This window comes from Oncorhynchus clarkii, chromosome 8 (genome assembly GCF_045791955.1).
Source record: "Oncorhynchus clarkii lewisi isolate Uvic-CL-2024 chromosome 8, UVic_Ocla_1.0, whole genome shotgun sequence".
NCBI classification, from domain to species: domain Eukaryota; kingdom Metazoa; phylum Chordata; class Actinopteri; order Salmoniformes; family Salmonidae; genus Oncorhynchus; species Oncorhynchus clarkii.
The window spans coordinates 33,545,048-33,552,547 of NC_092154.1; the positions used below are offsets into that span (position 1 = coordinate 33,545,048).

General features: G+C 45.1%; 1 protein-coding gene across 5 annotated transcripts in view; it reads right to left on the bottom strand.

The window, feature by feature from the left end:
- The window catches only part of LOC139415307 (myelin transcription factor 1-like, a), a 49,957-nt gene extending 46,054 nt beyond the window's left edge, over nt 1–3,903 (bottom strand). For all 5 annotated transcript variants that reach the window (XM_071163344.1, XM_071163345.1, XM_071163341.1 and 2 more), the window contains exon 1: nt 3,630–3,903. The gene's annotated coding sequence lies outside the window, so the exon portion shown is untranslated. The remainder of the gene's footprint in view (nt 1–3,629) is intronic.
- Between the last annotated feature and the right edge of the window lie 3,597 nt (nt 3,904–7,500).

Below are 7,500 nucleotides of genomic sequence, written 5' to 3' on the forward strand. Positions count from 1 at the left end.
CCAGCCAAAGGACATGAGGGGATGAGATGGCTTCTGCCTGTTAAATATGCAGAGCAGGATTAATCCTTCACCTTAGCTCTGGTTGGCTCTCCTCCCTACAGCCTTGCATCGCAGCACACAATAGGACAGGTTCGAGAGAGAGAGAGGGAGAGAGAGAGAGAGAGAGAGAGAGAGAGAGAGAGAGAGAGAGAGAGAGAGAGAGAGAGGGGGGCATTGGGGGAAGAGATAGAGAGAGAAAGCTCAACTATTTTGCAGTAGCAGGCCACTTGAGTCACTGGTTTCGGAGTAACCTCACTGGCATGGGTTATATGAGAACATTTCTCCGTCCTGAGTTCAAAAAGCACGTTTATCTCAAGCTAAAATGTTTCATGATAATCTTATATTGCTAAGCACCTAGCTACTTCATAGGAAAGTTACTTCGTCAGAGAATAAAAGCCAGTCTGGAAAAATCGACTTCATCCTCTATCATCCTCACTCTATCTACTATTCTATTAATATCATGTGTCATTTGATATAATCTGGGTCATGTCAATTGGTTAAACATTTTCATTCAGGAAGATAGCCTTCAATGCTTGAAACTTCTTATGTGGCAACAAACAGATGGTAGTAGAGTATAGCTCTTTCGCTGTCTGTCTGTCTGTCTGTCTGTCTGTCTGTCTGTCTGTCTGTCTGTCTGTCTGTCTGTCTGTCTGTCTGTCTGTCTGTCTGCCTGCCTGCCTGCCTGCCTGCCTGCCTGCCTGCCTGCCTGCCTGCCTGTCTGCCTGTCTGTCTGTCCCTATCCCCCTTTTTATGTATACATAGAACAGATCAGTAAAGTTACTCACAGATTCCTGATGGCTTGGTCAGGTCATGACTAGCCTTACTGAGCTGCCATATTCCAAACTGATTGTATGTACACAGTACGGTTACCATGTGCAGTTATGGAACAAGTAATTGGTTATTATTGGGTAGGCAAGGCAACTAGGAGCAGCATAAGACCGTGTTCTCCACTGTTGCGTCTGTCTACCCTCTGTGTTCATCAATGCCAGCTCCCATTAGTATTACATATTATTAGATAGTTCTGTGTTCATCAATGCCAGCTCCCATTAGTATTACATAGTATTAGATAGTTCTGTGTTCATCAATGCCAGCTCCCATTAGTATTACATATTATTAGATAGTGATGTGTTTATCAATGCCAGCTCCCATTAGTATTAAATATTATTAGATAGTGATGTGTTTATCAATGCCAGCTCCCATTAGTATTACATATTATTAGATAGTGATGTGTTTATCAATGCCAGCTCCCATTAGTATGAAATATTATTAGATAGTGATGTGTTTATCAATGCCAGCTCCCATTAGTATGAAATATTATTAGATAGTGATGTGTTTATCAATGCCAGCTCCCATTAGTATTAAATATTATTAGATAGTGCTGTGTTTGTTCAATGGAAGGACGTACCATTTTCAACCACAAGGACCATTGTGGCAGCAGAGAGTCAAGGACAGGCCAAGAGTGTGCACTCATACAGTCTGCAAGTTTTGTTTACGCTTTGTGTGACGGTTTCTCTCAATATGCTTTATTGTTGTATCAATGACTTTATATGAGTCGTCATCATTATTATTGTCAACAACAACGACGACAACAACAACCAAAACAACAACAGCAACAGCAGAAGTAGCAGCAGGAGATTATAAAGTCTAATTCACAAGTATATTTAAGTGTATCGTTGCTATGCTGTGTGCACTAAAGTGTGTGTGATCAGGCCTCATTCACCAGTCTGTCTCTTTGTGTGTGTGTGTGTGTGTGTGTGTGTGTGTGTGTGTGTGTGTGCACGCGCGCACATGTGTGCATGTGTGTGTGTGAGCAGACAGGCCCAACAGAAGCCTGCCTCACAGCCTTGGAGACTGGCTAATAGCATGACACGATTCAGCAATCAGAGTGTCTGTCTGCATGTATACTGGGCTCAAGCCACATGCAACCCCACCAGATCCTATAGTTAGATTCACCAACAATGAAGGAGGAGTTAAGCCACTGTCCACATCTGTCCAGACAGACAAGGCAGACAGACAAGGCAGACAGACAAGGCAGACAGACAGATCCTCGTAAAACCAACTACAATAGCCATGGTAGTACTGTTAATACAGTTGGTAATTAACACAGTTTCGGATTTCATAGTGAGAATACATTCCATGAAGATGTTGCCACTTTGACCCGAAAGGTTCGATAATGTTGATTAACTCGGCCTCATCCTCAACCATCATCCCAACTTTCCCTCTTTCAACCATCCACACGGAGAAACACTATTATTTCCCATTGGGAATGTTTTTTTTGTGTTTTAAAAAAAAAGCAGGCACACAATACACAGCATTGCAATGCAGCGAAGGTCTGGATAGCAAAAGGGAATTGATCCCGTATTAAACATAGTCTTTCATTACCCTAGATAGCGGTTGCCTCTGAGTATTCAGACTCCCTGCAGCGCAAGGATGTTTCTTTCTTCTTCTCCTTTTTAATGCAACCACATTGTAGGGGTTCGTTCAGCATGGCTGGGCTAACTGGGATGGGGACAGTCCACGGGTCAACGGATCTCAGAAGCCCTGCCATAAGTTTGTCTCGTAAATTCATAAATGGCTCCCTTCACATTGCCACACGCAGAACGGGTGACCGTAGCGACGAACCCACCATTCAAGTCAAAGCCATCGCCGTGTGATTGACCGTGAGGCGACAATGCTAGAGATGTTTCTTCCTGTCTGCTCAAAACTGCAGTCGAAGTGTGCGTGACTTTGACCAGGCTCAACAAAGAGGCTCCTTCCAGTTTGTGTTCCACTCCTGGAACAGCAGGATGAGCATTCAGATCAAATGTAGATTTGTTTCAGATGGTATAATCATTCCTGATAGCACAGTAAGTTCTGTGAATAGCTTTTGCAACACTCCCTTTTATGTAGGGGCTTCTATAAACAAAGGCACCTCTCTTACAAAGGGGTATATGTCAGTTTTGCAACTATATATATATATATATATATATATATATATATATATATATATGTATATACATATATATATATATATGTATATACATATATATAAATAAATAAAAATAAGCTTTTTAAAAGATTTTAATTGGACAATGACTGTATTTGTGGTCGCTGATGGATAGACATTGCAGTTGTTTGTTACAGTATGTCATAGTTACGGTAAGTGTTAGTGGGGCTCATACTAGTAGTGTCCATTGCTGAGGTAACGAGCAACACATCAGGAAGATCAACTTTAGTGGTCGCATCCCTACCTCAAGCCATTGCATAACTTTGTCGAAACAAAAACAAAACAACAAACAGCAACCGACACACTCATGCAGAGACAACGTTTGTATCCATATATATATATATATATATACATTAGCCTTATGGACCACATTCATCTGTCCTAACTCACAGCAAGTGGCATTTTTCTCATTGCAGGAAAGTAGCTCCACGCCATAATCCCATCAGAGATGAAGCATGTTGTCAACATTGTGTGCTGGAATGTTTACCACAGCCCTAGTCTCACTATTCACAGTTGACTAGCCTCTCTCTATGTTCATAACAAACACAACTGAGACGACACAACCACAATATAGAACAGGAGCAAGCAAGACAAAGAAACCTACTGAAATGGCGACGGTAAAGCTCTCTTTTTGCTTCCTCTCCCACAGTTGTCTGAAAGTCAGTCTGCAACCAGTCTCCCTCTCGCTCTCTCTTTCTCTCACACACTTCGTTTTCGACACTGGCAATTTCTCTCTCTCCCTTCCTTTCTTCTCTCTCTTTCTCTCACCTCCCTCTCTCTTCTGTACATTCCCTCCTTCCTTTCTTTCACTCTTTCTTTGTCACTGTCATCAGAGTCGGGGTGTTCTTGCTCATTCCTGTAGCACTTGAGAAATGGAGGGAGAGAAGTGAATGAAAGGGGAGCTCTGCAGCCACTTTAGAGAAAAACAAGGGAGGGAGGCAGAGGAGAGAGCGGAGCGAGCGATGGAGACACAGACAGGGAGGAGAGAAGGAGGGAGGGAGGAGGGAGGGGGAAACAGGCAGAGGCTGTATGTAGAATGTGTGAGGCGAGCAGGCGAGAGAGAGAGAGAGAGAGAGAGAGAGAGAGAGAGAGAGAGAGAGAGAGACCCTTGTCGAACAAGGCACTGCAGCAGAACAGAACACAACCCAGAGAGTAAGGCGTCTGACTTACCCTCCCACCGGTCCCCAACCACCGTCGGCTCTCCAGGCAACCACGGCAAACCCAAGAGGAACCAATGACGACGACTGCTGCCCACAGAGAGAGACAAAGAGGGGGAAAGAAAGGCAGAGATGAACCAAGCCAAGCCCACTGCCAAGCCTAGATTCTCTGCCTCTCCTAGCCAGCCAACGGAGCGCTAGGCTGGAATCACATTCCCCACCTCACTCTGTCTCTGTCTCTTCCTCCCTGTCTCTCACTCAGTCTCTCTCACTCTCTCTCGTTCTATTGCCCCCCCCCCCTCTCTTTCCTGTATTAATTCAGAGCGGTAGACATTGTGCGGCGCAGGCAGCGGTGGCTCTCTCTCCCCACAGAGCGGTCGTGTCGTCTCTGGAGCGGAGCGTGTGCAGCTGTGCGTGCAGTAGAGGCTGTGCGCCAGGATAGCTATCGCCTGTGTTTGATGTTGTATTTGGGAATCACTAGCTAATTCACATGGGAACATGATGGAAAATATAAACCAACACCCAGGACTGTTCTGTATGTGAGCACTGTCCTTATACACTGGGCGTTCAAGCGTCATGTTTTAATTCCCTCTGTTAGTAGTGTGGAAATTTAGATTGCTCATTATTAGTACAGGATCACTGTAAAAACTATTTTTAAGTGGAAGATCAGTGAAATGTTTTGTTAGGGTTAGATATTACTGCACTGTTGGTATTTCGCTACACCCACAATAACACCTGCTAAATATGTGTATGTGGCCAAAACAATTTGATTTTATTTGATTTGAGATGTAAATTCTGCTTAAGGAAATATAGATTGCCCATTAGTAGTACAGGATCATTGTTCATTTTTTAAAGTGGAATATCAGTGATATGTTTTCTGCTGCTGAAGGAAATGTAGTCTGAACCTGGTGGACAGCTCCTGGTGCTGAGCCTAGTGGACAGCTCCTGGGGCTGAAACTAGTGGACAGCTCCTGGGGCTGAGCCTAGTGGACAGCTCCTGGGGCTGAAACTAGTGGACAGCTCCTGGGGCTGAGCCTAGTGGACAGCTCCTGGGGCTGAAACTAGTGGACAGCTCCTGGTGCTGAACCTAGTAGACAGCTCCTGGGGCTGAAACTAGTGGACAACTCCTGGTGCTGAAACAAGTGGACAGCTCCTGGGGCTGAAATGAGTGGACAGCTTCTGGGGCTGAAACTAGTGAACAGCTCCTGGTGCTGAAACGAGTGGACAGCTCCTGGGGCTGAAACGAGTGGATAGCTCCCAGCTTCCCTGTTCGCCTCTATGCAAGATTCTCAATTGGGAAAAGTTTGTCCTCTCCTCGATTCCTCTGTCCTACTCTCCTCAGTGATCCGGAAACCGATAAGTGGGCGCCATATAGAGATGAATGTCGATTCGTTAATAGTTGAACAGAGGAGATTGCTCAGCTTTTCGACAGCCTCCTCCGGTAGAGGATACTCAGGTTGTAGTACTGCAGATGAGTTTTGCAATTCCCCCGACCCCCTTTGAATCAGCTGTTGTTTTCTCGGAGGAGAAAAGCATGCACACATTTAAAATCGATACGCTACTTATTAATTTACCTATAAAATGTCTAGCACAGCTAGCTAATTATTTTGACCACTTTACACATGTATCTTAGGATTATTCCTCTGTGAACAATTTGCCTTATGACATTCAAGTGGAGAAGGAGCGTTATGTTTCATTTAGATTACTTTTGACCTTTTTCAAAAGGAGGTGAGAGAAGGACGCAAGGAGAGGACACGAGGAATCAAGCTAATCCAATTGAGATTCTCTCTATGGACAGCTCCTGGTGCTGAACCTAGTGGACAGCTCCTAGTGCTGAGCCTAGTGGACAGCTCCTGCTGCTGAACCTAGTGGACAGCTCCTGCTGCTGAACCTAGTGGACAGCTCCTGCTGCTGAACCTAGTGGACAGCTCCTGCTGCTGAACCTAGTGGACAGCTCCTGCTGCTGAACCTAGTGGACAGCTCCTGCTGCTGAACCTAGTGGACAGCTCCTGGTGCTGAACCTAGTGGACAGCTCCTGCTGCTGAAACTAGTGGACAGCTCCTGCTGCTGAAACTAGTGGACAGCTCCTGGTGCTGAGCCCAGTGGACAGCTCCTGCTGCTGAAACTAGTGGGCAACCATTAAAAACTCAGCACTCTCAGGGGGGCAAGAGAGAGAGAGAGGGGGGCAGAGACAAAGGACACAGACTAGCTAGACTACAGTGTAGTCTTTGTGTGGGTTGTGTTACCTTCGAGCTGAGGTGTTTAGTATAGAATAGTGAGGCTCTAGACTTTGCATTGGTCGTTTCTAATGGCAGCTGTCTGAGAAATGCTTTTCTAAGCACAGTAATGGGCTTCATCAGTGAATTAGCAGCAGGGAAACAGGCAAAATCGCTCCTGAAAACAGAGGTTGGATGGTCACGCTGTGAAAGTGTTGAAAAGCCTGCAGCCTAAATGGCACCCTATTCTGTATTTAGTGCACTTTGTGGGGAATATGGCATCTGTTCTGAGGGTCAACAGAATTAAAGAAAGTTAAAAAAGTTCAAAAGTGGCATTTTTATGTCCTTGTGGATATACCAAATCATAAAAGCTTTTTTGGTTGGTATTTTTGCACTAAATACTAAGAGGGACTAGGTAGTTTTTCTAGTATGAAGAATTAAAGCCATTAACTTCTAGTGATCGGGGACCTTTCTACCTTTCTCCGTTTCCTATAACATATTTCTCCAAGGTGCTTTGTTATTGGAGGGAATCTAATTTACAGGGGCTATAATGTGACAAAGACGTATCTGACAATCACAAAATTATCTTTAATTAATAATATTGACTCAAAACTCACTACCCGATGATAAATCTGGGCTGGAAAGCCTCTCGATCGGGAGGTGTGTGTGTGTGTGATGTATTGTACTGCTCAAGGACAACGTTCCCCCTCGATGCTGCCTTTAAAAAAAGACGGATCGATAAGATATATCGTGCTTCACAGTGTCCCCCCCCCACATGTTCACACACATGCGCACGCACGCACGCACACACACACACTCACACACACACTCACGCACACACTCACACACTCACGCACACACTCACACACTCACGCACGCAAACACACGCACACACACACACACACACTCACACACACTCACACACTCACGCACTCATGCACACACTCACACACTCACGCACACACAGAGAGGCACTGAGATATGAATCACACCCAGCCAAGACAGGCTCTGTTGCAGGCAGCCAGCATCAATGCCTCCCCTATTAAGCTTGCCTACAGTCTGTCTGGCTCCCCTCTGCCTCTCTGCCACAATACAACTGTCT